Consider the following 17162-nt stretch of genomic DNA (forward strand, 5'->3'; position numbering starts at 1 on the left):
CTTTTTATGGCTGAGTAATATTCCACTGTGTGTGTGTGTGTGTGTGTGTGTGTGTGTGTGTGTGTGTGTGTGTATACTATGCATGGACATACAGACTGCATCTTCTTTATCCATTCATCTTTCAGTGGACACTTAGGTTGCTTCCATATTATGGCTATTAGAAATAATGCACTGGACAGAGGCACATATATCTTCTTGAATCAGTATTTTCATTTCCTTTGGATGAATACCCAGCAGTGAAATTATTGGATCCTATGGTAATTCTGTTTTTAATATTTTGAAGGAAACCTCCACACTGTTTTCCGCAGTGGCTGCACCAGTTTGCATTCCCATCAGCCCTGCATGAGGGTTTCTTTTCCTCCACATCCTTGCCAATTCTTATTCCTTGTTGTTGTTTTGTCTTGTTTTGTTTTGTATTTTAGCCATTCTGACTGGTGTGAGGTGATACTGCAGTGTGGTTTTGACTTAACATTTCCCTGATGATTCGTATTGTTCAGCATCTTCTCGTGTCTATTGGCCATCTGGGTGTCTTCTTTGGAAGAATGTCTATTCACGTCCTCTGCCCATTTTTTTTTAAACAAACATTTCTTTGAGAAAGAGAGAGGGAGAGAGCATGAGCAGGGAGGAGCAGAGGGAGAGAAAGAAGCAGGCTTCCCAAGGAACAGGGAGCCCAATGCGGGACTCGATCCCAGGACCCTGGGATCATGACCTGAAGTGAAGGCAGACGCTTAACTAACTGAGCCATCCAGGTGCCCCTCCTCTGCCCATATTTTTAATTAGATTATTTGTTGTAAGAGTTCTTTCCCCTTATCAGATATATCATTTGCAGATATTTTCTCCCCTTCAGTAGGTTGCCTTTTCATTTTGTTAATAGTGTCCTTTACCATCTAAAAGGTTTTTATTTTGATATAATCCCCATAGCTTAATTTTGCTTTTCTCGCCCTTGCCTGAGGAGATATATGTAGAAAAATGTTGCCAAGGCCAATGTTAAAGGAATTACTGTCAACTTTTTCTTCTAGGAATTTTATGGTTTTTGGTCTCACATTTAGGTTCATTTTGAATTTTGTATGGAGATGGAAAGTGGTCCAGTTCCATTCTTCTGCATGTAGCTGTCCAGCTTTCCCAGCAGCATTTGTTGAAGAGACTGTCTTTTCCCCATTGCATATTTTTGCCTCTTTGGTCTTAGATTAATTGACCATATAAGCATGGGTTTATGTCTGGGCTGTCTGTCCTGTTCTCTTCTGAAGTGTCTGTTTTTGTGCCAGTGCCATACTGTTTCAATTACTACAGCTTTGTAGTGTAGTTTGAAATGTCAGCAGACATTCGTTGAATACTTGAACGGACTGTTCTTGGCACTGGAGTTAGAACACACTTACTTCTTAGAGCCCACACTCCTGTAGAGGAGAGACAATAAATGAATATAAAATATGTCTCAAGTGAGAGGTGCTGAGGAGAAAAATATATTGGGAAGAGAAGGAAACAATAGGTGGAAGGGAGGCTTGGGATTTCAAGTAGCCTGTTCAGGGAGGTTGTAAAAGATACTCAGCAGGATGTTTGGACATCTCAGGGAACAAGAGTTGGTGGCAGACGGAGCAGTCAATGCAGAGGCCGTGAGATAGGAGTGGGTTTGGGGTACAAGAAGGACAGTGAGGACTGGAGGTGCAGGGATGGAGGCCAGGGAGGGTGGGTGTGTACACGCCACGTGGAGCTTTGTGGGCATGGTGAGAACGCTTCAGTTTCTTTATTCCCCAACATTTCAGACAGGTACTACAGAGAACGGTGTAGTGAACACTTCATGTACCCATTACCCAGGTTTAATAGTAAAGTGCTATTATTAATTAATATATCTTACTCTCCCTCTCCAGATTATTTTGAAGCAAAGTATAGACACTTTATTTAACCTGTAAATATTTTTATATTTATCTCTGAAAGATAAGAACTTAAAAGTGATCCTGATCCCAATGTTCTCTTAAATAATATTACCGCATACCCAGTCAGTGTGTGCGTCTGTTACACTGATGATATCCAAGTATCCGATTATGTGTTTGTTTGGTATCAGGACCTACACAGGCTCATAGGTTGCAATTAATGGATTTGTCTCTTCATTCTTACTTAACCGCTCCATCCCTTTCACGTCCCCATTTGAGTATTTTGGCTTAAGATACCAGGTCATTTGTTGTGGCTTTCGCTTTTCCCTGTCTACCTTTTGCTGAGGACATCTCTTTGTCTCTACATACACTGTAATCAACACTTTGATGTAGAAGCTTGATTGTATCCTGGGGTGGTGTGGCTTTTTTAGTAGGATTACCTCGTATATGTTGAACTGAGAGGCATAGAACACCCAGTCATCATAATCATGGCCTAGATCCATTCATTGATTAGGGTTTGAGAAAGGGTGGTACTCTAATTGTAGCACTCTTTCTTTCTTTACCCATTGGAATACTTATATAAAGAGAATCATTTTCTTATGTATGACATGTGGTTCATAGGGAAATCAGGATAAGAGGTTAATTTTTTTCCTTTACCAGTTTTCAAAATGAATGGGGTAATTCCCTAGCATCTTCCAAAGGGGGCCCTGACTGGCTGGTTCCCTCCCTCCTCCCTCCTTTCGTTCTTTCCGGTGGTCCTTCGTTCCTTCCTTCCCTCCCGGTTTCCTTCTTCGCTCTTTCCTTACGTCCTTCCTCCCTTCTCTCCTTGAACTCATGGCCTTAAACATTGGGTATGTTCTAATACATTACCCTTGTCACTCCTATTGATGCTCAATTATTTGATTTTTTTTTTTTTTTTTTTTGCCAAGTTTGCTAGATTTTTAGCCTTTACTCAGAGTGAGAGAGAAGCTGTTGGAGTGTTTTAAACACAAGAGTGTTATTCTGGAAAAAATCACTCTGGAATTTGTGTATCCAACAAAGTGTAGAGGGTGCCAGGGAGGAAGTGGAGAGATCAGTCAGAAGGAAATTATAATCAGCCAGCCAGGATAGGACATTCCTTGGATCAGCGTGGTTTGGGGGGAAAGAATGGTGAAAGTCTGGATATTTTACATTGCATGGAAATTTATTTGGCAGGGAGAGGAGGATGGGGAATTTGGGCTTGGGTATTTTAAATTAAGGGTATTAAAAGGAAATTCAAGGGAAACTATGTTGTTGTCCATTGGCAATATGGAACTGAAATTCACTTCAGATCTGTGTAGAGAAGTCTACTGAATAAATCTAATGTGATTCTTAAAATGAGGTTATTTTAAGAAAATAAAAAATTCAGGAAATTTAGCTTTTGAGGAGGCAGAGTGGAATTTTTTCTTTCTTTCCTATTTTTTTTTTTTAAATCATAACCTGGCTTTTGCTATGCTTCCTTTCATGCTTTCCCTAACTTTAGTGAGCAAAGTTGATCCCGCTTCTTTGTGTTCTATTATATCCTTATTATTTCTTATTGTTATGCTTTTCATATTACTTAAAATGATTTGTTTACATTTCTGTCTGCCTCCCTATGGTCACTATGCAATGACTGTGTTCCCAAGATGGATTTGCTACCACTGAAAGGTAGAGCTGATTAGTTTTCTGTGAGCCCACCCACAAGTAGGACAAGTTGTTACCTAGTTAACAAGTAGCCCAGAGCATGTTGGCGGGTTAGAGGTTAGAGAAAGGTTCTGGGAGTATCTCATGAACCTTCTCTAGCCCACACGAACCTTTGTACAGTTAGAAACAGGTGACCCTCTAGATCGATGCAAAGCTGAGGGTAACTTTATTTAAAATGAAAAAAAAGAAGAAGGAGAAGAAGAAGAAGAAGAGGAAGAGAAAGAGGAAGAGGAAGAGGAGGCGTTGGTGGAAGCAGCCCAGAGCCATGCAGCGTGTTTGGCAAGGTGGGAAGCAGGCTGGACTTCAGCCCTCACTTCCTTTTTTGCCCAGCACCTTTGTGCATGGCACAACCTGAACAACTGCACATGGCATCCCTGCAAGTGAAGGCCTTTGGGATAGGGAGTTGATATACCAGCATCTAACCCTAACACTGTCACCAGTTCTGTGCTCTCAGTGTCTTCATCTGTGAAATTATGGAATTTGACTTCATACCTTTTTAAATGTAACTACTCGAACACAGTTGTTTGATCACAGGTTGGCAGTGTGCATGTGGACCAGCAGCAGTGCTTGAGAATTAGAATTCTTGCTAAAATAAGATTTAATTTGATCAAGTACTTCTCAGCAGACCAGTAGTTACTGAATTTTAAAACATTTTAAAATGCATTAGAAGAAGTGAGTCAGATATGTTTTTCATACACAACAATGGAAGTACACTTAGTCCCAAGTTAGGAATACTGTGCAAAATTGTGTTATTTGAATAAATACAGGATGAAACTTTCAGGCTTCTAAAATGTATGTTCTCCCTTTGCTTCCTAATTCGTATTTGATTGCTTTTCTAAAGTATATAGCACCGTGGTGTTCTTAAAAATCACTTTTCAAAAATAAAAATACAAGCTCCCGTCTCTTGCATTTCCAGTTGGTTTTTCCCATTGTAGGGTTTTGCCTGTTCACACAAGGGTTTGCCTCACATCAGAGTTCAACATCCCCCAAATTAATGCAGTTAGTTTATTCCTCTTTCTGATGATTGCCTTATATAGAAAAAAATCTAATTGTTTTCATTCGGCACCATTCCCCATGTCTTTCTTGTGGCACATGAGTGATTCTGTTAACTCCACCAAGGGAAGAGTCACCAGAACTTCCTCAGGGTGGCCGGATTCTGTTTGAGAGCATCACTGAGAGGTGGGAGATAGTTGAGGTTTGCTGAGATAAACTCTTTCACAAGTATGATACTGTTGCTTTATTTTTTTTTTTTTTTCCAGTCTGCATGATGAAAGGACTTTTCATTTCACTGAGGTAAAAACTGGGTCTGTGAGTGGAGCGACTTTGTTTAAAAAAAAAAAAATAAGAAACCAATTACTTGATATGCAGAGCTGAAAGCCTCATTCCCTTAACGAAATCAGCTCAGTGTGCTCTGCTGTTACCCCAAGGAAAGCAGCTGACATCTCCTGATTACCGCTAGAGGTGGAAGGACCCAAACTTGCAGGCTCCCCCTCCCCCTAGAGAGATTGTTAGTCCAGTCCTTTCTAGAGGTTCGTTTTGGCTCTCTGTCATCACCGGGACGCTGACAGGGAATGTGTGTCATGGTTACGGTACAGTGTGGTAACATATAACAACCATGAAAGCCCAGCGGGAAAGGCTACAGATTCCGGGGCTGACCTTGGAGTAAGTATTGTCTGTCTTTAATATTTTAATGCTTTCTGCATGGCACTCGCTTTCCTGCGACCAATAGCTCTTTAGCATTTGTTTGTACTGACAGCCTCAGAGCACTGCAGTGTGAGGTGGAGGAACATGTCTTAAATGCATGGCATTTGGTTTTCAGCTGCTGGGGGAAGCCAGACCCTGCATTTTGCTCTGCAGTCAGAGGAGAAGTGTTGCTGCATATTTAAAGTTACTAAACCTCAGTGCTGGAAACATCTTAACAGCTCATTGTGAAAGAATGTATCAGCAGGCCATGCTCTAGCTGTCTTTTTCTCCTCTCTTACTGTTTGTTTATCCCCATGCTGCCTTTTTCTAAAGAAAGGCCTCTGTCTGCATTGAATGATAGAAGACATTACAATGGATTAAAGTACAAGAGAAGGGTTATTTGTAACATTCATTAGATGCAATCCATGTTTTATTTGTGCAACAGAATATTAATGAACTGGAGTGCATTTTGAGTCCTCTCTGCAGTCTCCAGCCACTGCATGCAGTGTTTACCTAGTTGAGAGATCTGTATTTGCTTAGCTGTTTTTTTTTTTTTTTTTTTTTTAACCCGTTAACTCATCTGGGTGCCTTCTGATTTGATGTAGCCACGTGAAAATGCCCACATCTCATTTGTGGCGCAGAAGTTAAACATCTGTGATGCAGGAAGTGTCAGCAAATTTTTATTTTAAATCTGTTAGTCAAAGATGCAGAAACTGTGAGTTAGTCTGTGCTTGGCACACTGAAAATAATAAACAGTTGAATGTAAATCTGGTAGAAAAAGAGAAATACCCCTTTTTCTAACTTCCAATAAAGATGGAAAATTATATTTAAGTTGAAATTCATACAATCCCAGTCATTTTATACTGCATGACTTCCAGGAAGAGCCTGCAGGAAGAGAGTACTGTGCCCAGTTCCGAGTATTAATTATTCCTCTTGAATCCTGGAGATGCGTCATACAAGGGAAATTACTTTGTAATTCAAAAATTAATAAAAACACTACATTCCTGAAGTGGTGTGAGTACTTTTCTAATCAGTCCTTGCTCTAAAATTTCACACTGATTTTATACTAACAAGTACTCGCTTAGAGAAAGTTAAATGGCTCTTAGAACTTCTTGCTAGTTGTGGCATTTTTCATAATGGACACACAAGCAGTATTTACCCATTGCCCTGATATTTTGAGCTGTCTCCAGCTGCACCCTAGCGTTCAGCCCTCACCATCCTTAGGTCACATCTCAGTGGCATGCACTCATTCTTCTACCTAAGTCCCCTCTCTCTAGCATTCTGGAAATGCACAGCTCAGATGCCGGGGCGTTTATGTTCAAGACCCAGGAGCACTAACGCCAGCACTGTTTCACCTCTCTTTCTCGTCGTTCCACTTCCTTGTTATCGTTGTTGTTGTTTCAGACTTAGTGGTATATATCATTTCACATTACGCCTTTTTCTTTTGTTTTTCGCATGTTGTCTACTTTAGGAGGAGACACTTGAAAGTAACTTCATAATACACAAGCTCAGTTGTATCAGATGTTCCACCCATAATTTGAGAGTCTGAGGTATGCCACAAATTTTAGGACTTTGTCGACGGTGACGCAGCGCATATGGGTCCGCTAAACACAGGGGTTCCCTGGATTTGGTTTTGGCTCAGGCCACACCCCTTGGTCTAGCCTCTAAATGTGACTGTGCGTTTAAAATCGATCACTCCTTCCCCCCCCCCACCCCGCCAGGAGCTCGACATAGTAGAATAGGGATCACTCTTAAATGCCACCGTAGTGTTAGCATAAGATTTACTGTGAACATTTTGCTTACCTTGAAATGTAAAATCACTCTTAGGTAGACATAGTTAATTTTACATTCATTCATGGAGAAAGCAAGTTCTGCAGTCCTTGAGTCAATTCATTTTCTAACCACTGCAGAGAAATGTTACAATGGGAAGTCTTAAAAAATCACTGATTTTATTAAAAGCAGATTTAATGTATGTATATCGTTTTAATTATTTGGGGACCTTATACCACACCAAATACATGGAGTAGTTTTTGAATGTTCTCCCACGAGACAGTCCTGCTTCTCTTAGAGGAGAGTGTGTTCTGTAGGTACTGCAGCCGTGAGCTACGACACCAGCATGTTTTACACTCTGTAGATACAGTTCGGAGTTTTCCATCAGACTTAGCAATAACAGGAATCACTTTCTGATTCCTATTTCAAAAACTGAAATTTCTGGATATGAGACACCAAATACAGACATATTTCGGAAATAAATGAATCATTAATTTATTCAGAAATTTCTGATATGTAGATGGCTTATGTGTGGCTTTCCACTTTCTGAGAAAGTAAGTTGCTTTTCTCTTTTTTTCAATTTAAGGATAGAAATAGACACTTGGGAACACATAGGATCCCTGTATCAGCTTGGAGACGTGGTGTGGCTTCAGTGCCCATGTATGCCTATTTTCGGACCGAAGGGGACAGATAAGATTGTACTGAGGTTAAATAATGTCTGTATCAGTAGACATTCCTGAGAGTTTTCCAATGAGCTGCTAAGTTAAAGTACAGCATGTTTAAGAGCAGTGGTTTTTGAACGTGCTCTGAATGTATAAGGAAATCAGTTCCTTAGTTTACTAAGTACTGGCACCAAACCGGAGAATGGTTTTAAAAGATAAAAAAAAAAAAAAAAAAAAAAAATGTTTGTTGAAACATTTTATTAAGTAAGTGGGAGCATTTTGAGCAGTAATTTTATATTTCAGTTTAAGACAAAAACAGCCAAGTCTCAATTATCCATGTAATGGGAAACAAGGATGGAACTGAGAATTTGATAAGCCCAACTCTGATTTTAGCCACTGTTGCCATTTCTCTGTTCAGTAAAGGGCACAGCCAGCTTGAATCATCCAACATAGAGCTGCGTTCCAGGACCCCTTCTCTAAGATAGGCAAACATCTAGGTATGGTGTAGGGTCATGGCCAATAGAGAGGCAGGAGAATGTTCTTAAAGACACTCATTGCACTGTGGTGGAAGTTTCTCCTGCTCACTTCAGCCGAAGAGTTGGTACCAGAGTACCTAGCTAATTCTCATTTTGATTTTGCCATGTAAAAATAATTGGGAATTGACTAATATTAGTTTCATACTTTGATATATCTATTGGCAAAATTTTAAAAGGAAGATATCTGACAAATTAAGTTTTATCTTTTCCCTAAAAAAGGAGAGATAGGAGGCCAAAAGGAAAAAAGATAAAGGCAATGTAGGCTCACCACCCTGTGATGAATATTTGAGAGCTGGCTGGTGAATGTGCTGGGTGGTTTGGATAGGCTGGCAGGGGGCAGGAATTCTAATGGTCCTTTGACCGATGAAATGCAAAAAAACCTCTCTAGAAAGTTAAAATAATGTATAGCAATATGTGTAAGAAGTTTTCACGTTATCTATTATAAATGTAAGTAAAAAAACCATTTTTACCATTGCCCCTGAGGATTACAGAAAATGATGCTGGGTGTTTTTCACTGCAAAGTGCTTAAAAACATATCTTCCGATTTGGAAATGTTTGCTGCTTTGCCTTTTAAAAACTACAGTATTTAACTTGAATTCTATAACTACAGTATTTAACTTGAATTCTGTTGTCTGATAATGACTTCCCTCTAGCTCTACTGATTTACCATTGATTATTGATCAGAAAGAGAATATACTGACTGAATAAAACAAGACTAGATTTTCTTTGCAGACATCACAGAAGGTACCTGCTAAGTTGCTCTGTGACAAAGAAAAGGCATAAATGCAAATAGCAGCGGTAGTTGTGAGGATGTCAGTTTCAGCAGGAAGCATTGCCCTTGTTCTCTATTTTAGAGCTGGAAAGAGGCAAGTGGTGAGCTGATTACCTCGGGGTATTGATAGGCATGCCACAGTGATTCTGGCCTAAAGGGAACACAGTCCCTTAAATGAGCATTGCTATTTTTACTGCCATCATTTCCCCAATTGGAATGACATTATTTTAACTTTCAGTCTCACTCCAAGGAGCCTGAGTCCAACCCCATCCAGCCCAGGCAGCCCCTGTAGTCCTCTCTTCGCTTTTCACTTCTGGAGGTAAGCACGCTCCAGTGCCAGCCTGGCCTGTGGCTGATTTGTCTCTGCCTTCCCTTCCCCCAGACCCCACAACAACTGCGAGTCTGCAATACACAATACACAGTCCTTTCCTCCCTGTCATCTTAGTGTTAACAGAGCAAGGAAACCGGCCGAGTTGTTTGCTTGGTGATTTACAGGAGCACCTGGAAAATGTGCGGTGCTTCTCCCATTTAGCTCATCTTATTATATTTCACTTCGTGCCTGGTGATTAGTTGTTTGACTCCTGTGTGTATACTAGTTTTTCTTCTTGCTTTCTTAGGAAACAATCTGCTGAAGTCTACAAATTTTGACCTGTCTCTTAGAGTACAACATGTTACAGTTTCTAGAAAATATTTCCTAATTCTGATTGAAGTATTGTGATATGTGTTGCCACAAATTATTGTATATCCTGTTATTTACAGGACAAAACATTTAAAATGTTTAAAAGGATTAGAATTTTTCATCTCTTTTAGGACTCCCAGCTACATCTCCACCCTCTCATTCACAGGCTGATGTAAATTAATTTTTCTGTTCTTTAGAGAAAGATCTCCACGGAGCTCTACTTGCATTTTAGCCCAGTTTGTTAGAAGAATACATGGTAGAAAGTGCTGTTCACATTGTATGTATAATACCTATGTTCTATTAAGATTTTCATGAATTCAGTGTCTGGGTAGAGTGGGTCTCCCCATACTTAATTAGAAGATACATGTACAATATCCAGCACCCCCCACAACCTTTATTTTTAATCCTAAGAGAGAAAGTAGAATGAAATTCTCAGTTGGTGGAAAGAGTGACTTAAATTATTTTTTGTTAGTGAATATGTTTTTCTGCACATACGCAAATGAATGAAAAATTCCTTAAAAATAGTAACTTACAAGCTTTCGGCTTAGATGTTATCATTGGGTCAATTTAACATACTTGTTTCTCTTGTTTTCTAAAATAAGACTGAACTAAAATCTGTGAAGAAGAATTGACTGGGGAAATGAATTAATGACTTTGATCTTTGATTCTCCTCTTCTGCTGATAGGATTATATTTATTGTAAAAGTGACTTTCAACATGAAAGTTCCATGTAATAGCTTTCATAAAGCATATAATATATGCTCTCTTGATTATAATAGATCCGAAAGCATAGGAATAGTTCTCTGACAATCCAGAGAATTCTCCTGCTCTTGTAATTTGTCCCCTTTTGGTGATCCAACCAAAAGTAATTGGACTCTCTTCTGAATTTTTTCTTCAGTGTAACATGTCTTCATTAAATGCTCACATTCCCTTTTCTTTTTCCTTCCTAAAGACAATAGCTATTCAAAATGCAGGTGCTGTCATAGTAGAGGAGAGAAGAGTATAAGACAAATGCTGAGGCAGTGCAGAGGAGGGGGAGGTTGGGAGAGGGTTTTTGGAGAAGGATGTATTGGACCTGTGATACTTAAGCAGGACCTTGAAAAATCTGGGTGTTTCAAGGGGGGGGGGGAGATGGTGGTAAAGGACGAAAGCGGGCAGAATGTAAAACAGAGTGAAGGAGGTTATGCAAGTGTGGCACTCTGTAGAAATGCTGTGTGTAGCTAGAACTTAAGGAGGTTAAAGGAGAAGAGAAGCAGGAGCTGTAAGGAGCTTGATATGGACTTAAACATTAATTTGGGGTCATGAATACTGAGCTAAAAAGTTTGACTTACATCTTGTTAGCATTCCACAAATCTGAATAAGGAAAGAACCAATCTGAGCTCACACTGAGAAAAGTTACTTTTACCTTTAATACCCTGAAGATCAGACTGGATTTCAGGTAGAAACTTCAGGGAGGATGCTTGTACAATATTTCACGAGTAACAAGTTCTGGATTAGGACAGGTAGCCGTGAATTGAATTTCCATGGGCAAAATACTTTATAGTTGACCAAATGCTTTCATATACATGATCTAATTCAGTTTAATCCACCATTGTTAGACCGAAAGGGATACTGCTTCTGTTTACAGATGAAGATGCTAACACACATAGAAGATAAACCAGCTTTACTAGCCAAGGATTCAAAATGAAGTACCGTATTTTTCCACTGTGACTGACTTAAGATGCAATTGCTCTGAGATAATTTATATTGAATTTTAATTATCTGGTTTAGGTAGACCTGTGGCCTCCTTTAGTCATTTTTATTTCCCTGGTGCTTCGCCTGGAATGTAGTAAGTGTTTCAGAAATGCTTATTAAAGAATGAATAAATGAGGGGCGCCTGGGTGGCTCAGTCGTTAAGCATCTGCCTTTGGCTCAGGGCGTGATCCCAGAGTCCTGGGATCGAGCCCCACCTCAGGCTCCTCTGCTGGGAGCCTGCTTCTTCCTCTCCCACTCCCCCTGCCTGTGTCCCCTCTCTCACTGGCTGTCTCTCTCTCTGTCAAATAAATAAATAAAATCTTAAAAAAAAAAAAGAATGAATAAATGAGTGAATTGGAAGGAGAAGATGTATCAGTTAAATCACAGCTCACACGTGAACCACCAAATAAATAGAGAATGACTCACATATAGTGGGTTGTATTTCTCACTCCCCAGACCAAGAGCATGAAAGACTGTCTGCTCCACATGGTCATTTAGGGATCCAGGGGGCTTTTCAGCACGTGCCTGCAAGTTTGCCCTGGGCATCAGCTTCCAGCTGGTGGAACGGGAAGGAGCATGGGAGATGGTGGACTGCCAGACTTTAAGATGGCACACATCAGTTCTACTCACAGGCCATTGGCCAGGATTTACTATTCTGACTACCCCTATGGACAAGAAAGGCTGGGAAGTATAGCTTACTTGCGTCCAGGAAACAGAGGAAATGAGTTTGCTAAGTAGATAGCAATCTTGGTCACAAAAGTTGATGAAAGAAAGGTGCCCATGGTGGATCTTCAGTAGATAATTTTGACTAAATGATTGGCACTAAGATTCCTAGCAGTAAGTGAATGGACCCCAAGAGAGCAGAGTTGGGGAGGGAGGAAAATCATCATGATGAGTCTGATCTTCAACACATGGAGACATCTCTAGGTGGGGATATCTGGTTGGCAGCTTGGGACTGGGCATCTTTAATGGTGTGCCCCCAAATAATGGTATGATATGAAGGGAGAGATTCCAAATATGTTCATGCCGTTACCACTGAAAAGGATTTATTGTAACCCTGCACATTTTTCTTTTTCTTGATTGTGATGGATCAGATTTCTTCTCTGTTCTTTTTTTTATGAGTGGGGTTTGCACATCTGGGGGGAGAGTGGTGGTGGTGAGCATTCACAGTGTATGTGCCCTTTTGAGGTGCTGACACACAGTTTCTAAATATGGCAATGGAAGATTCTGTTCCTTTCATAGTAAAGCCCTGGAGGCAGGCTATGCTGAGACGGGAGTTAGCTTTCCAGCTCAGGCTTCCTGAAGGTTGCCCAGAAACGAGAGATCTGCAGATTCTAGGGCAACTCTAGTGCTAAATGAAGTTTAAGTTTAGTTTGGTCCGTCGTGGCAGTGGAAACTTGCACTGCTGCATGGAGACCACAAGGCAGTTTGAGGGGAAGAATTTTGTAAGGAAGTTTCCTAAATGTACAGTGGGCTGCCTCCTTAAACCTTTAGCTTTGTGCCATTGGAAGTCTCCCAGGAAGGCCAACTTCCCACTTAGCTGGAAGGATGCAGAGGTCATTCCTACAGCCAGCAGAGTAGTAGACCACATGATACCCAAAGGCCCTTCCACCCTGAAATTCTGACACCTTTGTTGTCTTCCAGCAGGGCTGGAGAGAGATACAAAATACACAGTTTGTCCATAAGCTAAAATATATATATCTCCCAAATATTGGTTTATAAGTACAAATGTGACAGAGAACATCTTAAAAACCTTGACTGGAATTTATGTATATCTTCCCTTCCCCCTTCTGAGGCAACCAGAGCTACTCAGAATTTCCACAATCTCAGTACTTAATACATTGATGACAGTTTAGTGGCTGTTCGTATAATGATGACGTCAGTGTCTCATGAGTAATTTGGATATGACCTGTAATCTCGACTCTGATCACGTAGCAAGAGTCCAAGGGAAGCTGCCCCGTTTTACATTCTCAGTGTCTGTCTTGGCTCCTAGCCTGCCTTGCCCTCAATAGGGACTCAGTAAGTAGCTGGAGGCTGGCTGCCTTTACTAAGTAGCTGCATTTCTGTTATGATAGAGCGTGTTCTTCTGTATCTCTATTTCATGCCCCAGCTTTTTGGTGGATGGCATCCATTGGCACTTTGTACACTCCTTCTATTTGACTTCTATCCTTAGTTCACCTCTCCATTTGGTTCCTGGAGTCTTAGGTTGTAGACACACAGTCACCTATACCAGAGTTGGCAACAGAACATGGATTCTCTTTCTTCTTAGATCCCCTGAATGCCCCTTGCCCTGTGTCAGCTGTGACTACAATCACACATGCCACAGTGCTGGTAGGATTCAGTACTAGTTTCAGAGAAGAATATTGCCACCATGCTACACACTCCACAAGGACAATGTTTTTTGTCTATTTCTCTTCACAGATGTATCTGCAAAGTCTAAAATAGTGCCTGACACACATCGTAGAGGCTCCTCAAGTATGTAGTGCTGGAGAATGACCGTTTATCTTTGGGGCTCAAGGCTGTTCTGATGTTTTTAACCTGTGCTCAAAACACGGCATAGGCTAATGTAGTATGTATGCTTTGAAAATGGTGTTGACACTTTGAGAGGTAGGGCGTGCATTTTGATTCTTTCATAAATATTAAATGATAGCCACCAGCATGTGAAAACTGACCAGGTATCAGTAATAAATAAAGTAAGGTTCAAGGCCAAAGTAGACCAGCATTATTAAAGAAAGGTGAACCCCAGAGTGTATTAGAGACCGTGCCTCACTCTAATGAGGGGCAGAGAAAACGATCTTGAAGTCACGGCAGATCCCACGCCAGAGAGGGTACGTCACTCGAAGGAAAGATAGTTCGAACGTCAGCTCCATAGAGTGGAGGCCTTTTTCTTTTGCTCACTGCTGTCTCCTTGGCACCTAAGAGCACTTGGTATATAATAGATACTTAATAAAATGAGTTGTTGTCATTCAGTGAGCTTTGAAGCAGCGAAGGATTTCTGAACTGGGGACGTTAGGGCACAACTTTGAGAAACTCTGAAACCCTTCAGTGAGTCTGGATTCCTTCATGGTGTGATTCTAGTCTAGTGTTGAGCTGGGTCCCTGCTACCCTTTTTTTTTTTTCTTTTTTTTTTTTTTTTTAACAGGCCTCCTGTTCTCCAGAGCCCTGCAGACACCACCTGGCTAGCTTTGTTTGTTGATGTTACCTGTCAAGTCCTGGAAATTGAGTTTGGGACCCCAACAGACTAGGAGTCATTGTCCCTGAGTCTTGGTCGGGGGGGGGGGGGGGGGCCTAAAACATGTAAGCTCTGTGACCTTGGGCAAGTCATGAACTTTATGGCCCTTCCTTGTCTTTATCTTCTAATCCCCTGCCTCACTGACAAGAATAAGAACAATAGCTTATAGATATTTAGTGCAATAGATGTGTATTAGCAAGAATGGAACCTACAGTGCTCCAAAGGGTAGTTAGAAGGACAGGTAGACAATACTGTAATAAAAGAGGGCATCAGGGACAAACGTCACCTAATCTAGTTTTGCTAAAAGCTTGTCCCATTTGTCCTGTCGCTGTTAGAAGGGTTCTTGGGTACCCACAGCTTCCTGAATGCCCTTCATTTGTTGCCATGGTGAGGGGCAGACATAATAAGTATTTACCAAATACGTGGCAACATGTTAATGATTTTATGTCTCTTTTCCTGGGGAACCTGGAAGCGTAAGGAAGTCATGTGACTGCTAAATGCATTTTTGTTTCATTTACTTGATAGGATGAGCAGGACCATTTCTTTTTTATTCTGGTTTATCCCCTTTCACTTGATGGAGAACATTGAGAAAATCGGAGGAAGCTGGTACCAGATGGCAGTTTTTTTGTACTGTACGGATTCCAGTTCCCGTGCTTTTGTGAATGTGACGGTTTAATGAATTGCCTTATGTATCTTTGAGCTTTCTTGCGGAATTTGCTATGTAGAACTGAATCTGTTTACTGCACACACTCCAAGGAATGGCTCTGCTAAGCGGAGCTGAGCTCGATCGTGAACGCTTTACTGGTCCTGTGGGTTTGGGTCCGGGTAGAGATGGGGAAGGCTGGCCTCAGAGGAGGGCAGGGGAAGTGTGGACAGGCTAGTTAGCCTTTCCCTGGGCCCCACCCCAGTTTCTGCCCCTGCCACCACCTGGAGGCTTCTGTTGCTTCTAAGAATCCAAGGAAGTGAGAATGAGGTGATGTGTCTAAGGTACGTCAAAAGGGGGTGGGTTGGGAGTAGACTGATGTGCAGGAACGGGGAAGGGTGAGCCTAATAAACTTACTGCAGAAAGATGCTTTGGTATTTTTCCTTTGAGTTTCTTTTTCTAGAACACGTTATTTTTTTTTTAACTGATACCATAAACGTACCTGTTACAAAGTTACTGAGCCTAGGGCATGAAGTCCTGTGAGGTCGAGTGGCAGGCAGAGCTTTCAAGTTCACTGGGGTTCCTGGAGCACATGAGTCCTTTTCTAGCCTGTGCTCATGTGTTGGCAGGTATCTGTGTGTGCCAGGCCCGGCGCAGCCTTCCAGGGTATTTGTTTTTATCATGATGAGTCTCAGGTTTTTGTTAAGTGTTTACTCTTTCATGTGCTCTGCTCTCTGGTTTAAGGACTTGGTTGAGAGGCCAACATTACTAACTTAGATATTTGCATAAGTATTGGCTTAGTTTTCATTTGTCAGGAGCTTGCTACATACCCAGTGCTGTTCTTAGTCCCTCACAGAGATGAATTCATGTAGTTGTCCCAATGTACCTGTGAGGCAAGGCTGCTATTGTCATTTTACAAACAAAAATAGAGGCACAGAGAAACAAAATTACATGGAGTCACCACACATCTTGGTTTGCCCAGGTTCTGTTCAATTTATGCCTGTTGTCCCAGTGTGGTTATTAAAAGTGCCTTCCCTGACTTTCAAACCCTAATTTGGGCGACAAAGTATACCCACCTACCTATGTCAAGGAAGAGGCCTGATATGGTTCAATCTCAAGCATCTGGTGGGAGAGCCTGCTTCTCACTCTGTGGCACAGAGCTGCACTGTCTACATTTTCCTTCAACACACTGGAGTTTGCAATCATGTTAAATTTGCATTCTGAAGAGAATGTTCTATTTACAGGGGAGGTGATCTTGTCACTCCGTTTGGAGTTCTGCTTGTTTCACTACACAAGTAAATTTTTCAGTCCTCTGTTGACACTGTGGTTATGGGACTGGGGAGTATGTTTTGAGTTGGGGTGCCCTATTTTTCTCTGTAAAAAAGTTTATTTTCAGCAGAGCCTAGATCATGCCATGAGGGTGAAATTGGTTTCACTTGGAAATCGGGCCGCGGGCCCCAGTGCCTCTGCTCTCTGCTGCTGCTCTAACCTGAGCAGTTTGTGTGGGGTTCCCTCAGGCAGTGCTGGCCTGCTTCGCCTGGGGGCTAACAGTGTCTCACCATTGCTCTGAGGGTCCCAGGCCCTTGGAGCTCTACTAGAAGCCACACCTCCTCAGGCTTGAAGAAGGAGCCCTCCACTACGTGCAAGGAGCCAGGACACGTCCTTTCTAGCACTCCCCGTTAAACACCTGTATGGCCCTACCACTCAAGAGTAGTCCTTATTAGAGTCTTTCTGGACCAAATACCGTGACCAACTTTTTGACTTTTGGTTTTAGAATATATTGAAATTACTCTTGGGAGCTTAGCAGCTATCTCTTATTTCCTAGGTCATCTTGGGACAGTTGAAGAAATGACTTTGCGCTGTGTGTGTGTGTGTGTGTGTGT

At 41.4% G+C, this 17162-nt stretch overlaps 1 protein-coding gene across 16 annotated transcripts in view; it reads left to right on the forward strand.

Moving 5' to 3' along the window:
• MAST4 (microtubule associated serine/threonine kinase family member 4) overlaps window positions 1-17162 on the forward strand; it is a 535574-nt gene that overhangs the window by 326963 nt on the left and 191449 nt on the right. The gene's annotated exons all lie outside the window — the stretch shown is intronic.

Source organism: Ursus arctos, unplaced genomic scaffold, assembly GCF_023065955.2.
Source record: "Ursus arctos isolate Adak ecotype North America unplaced genomic scaffold, UrsArc2.0 scaffold_5, whole genome shotgun sequence".
NCBI classification, from domain to species: Eukaryota; Metazoa; Chordata; class Mammalia; order Carnivora; family Ursidae; genus Ursus; species Ursus arctos.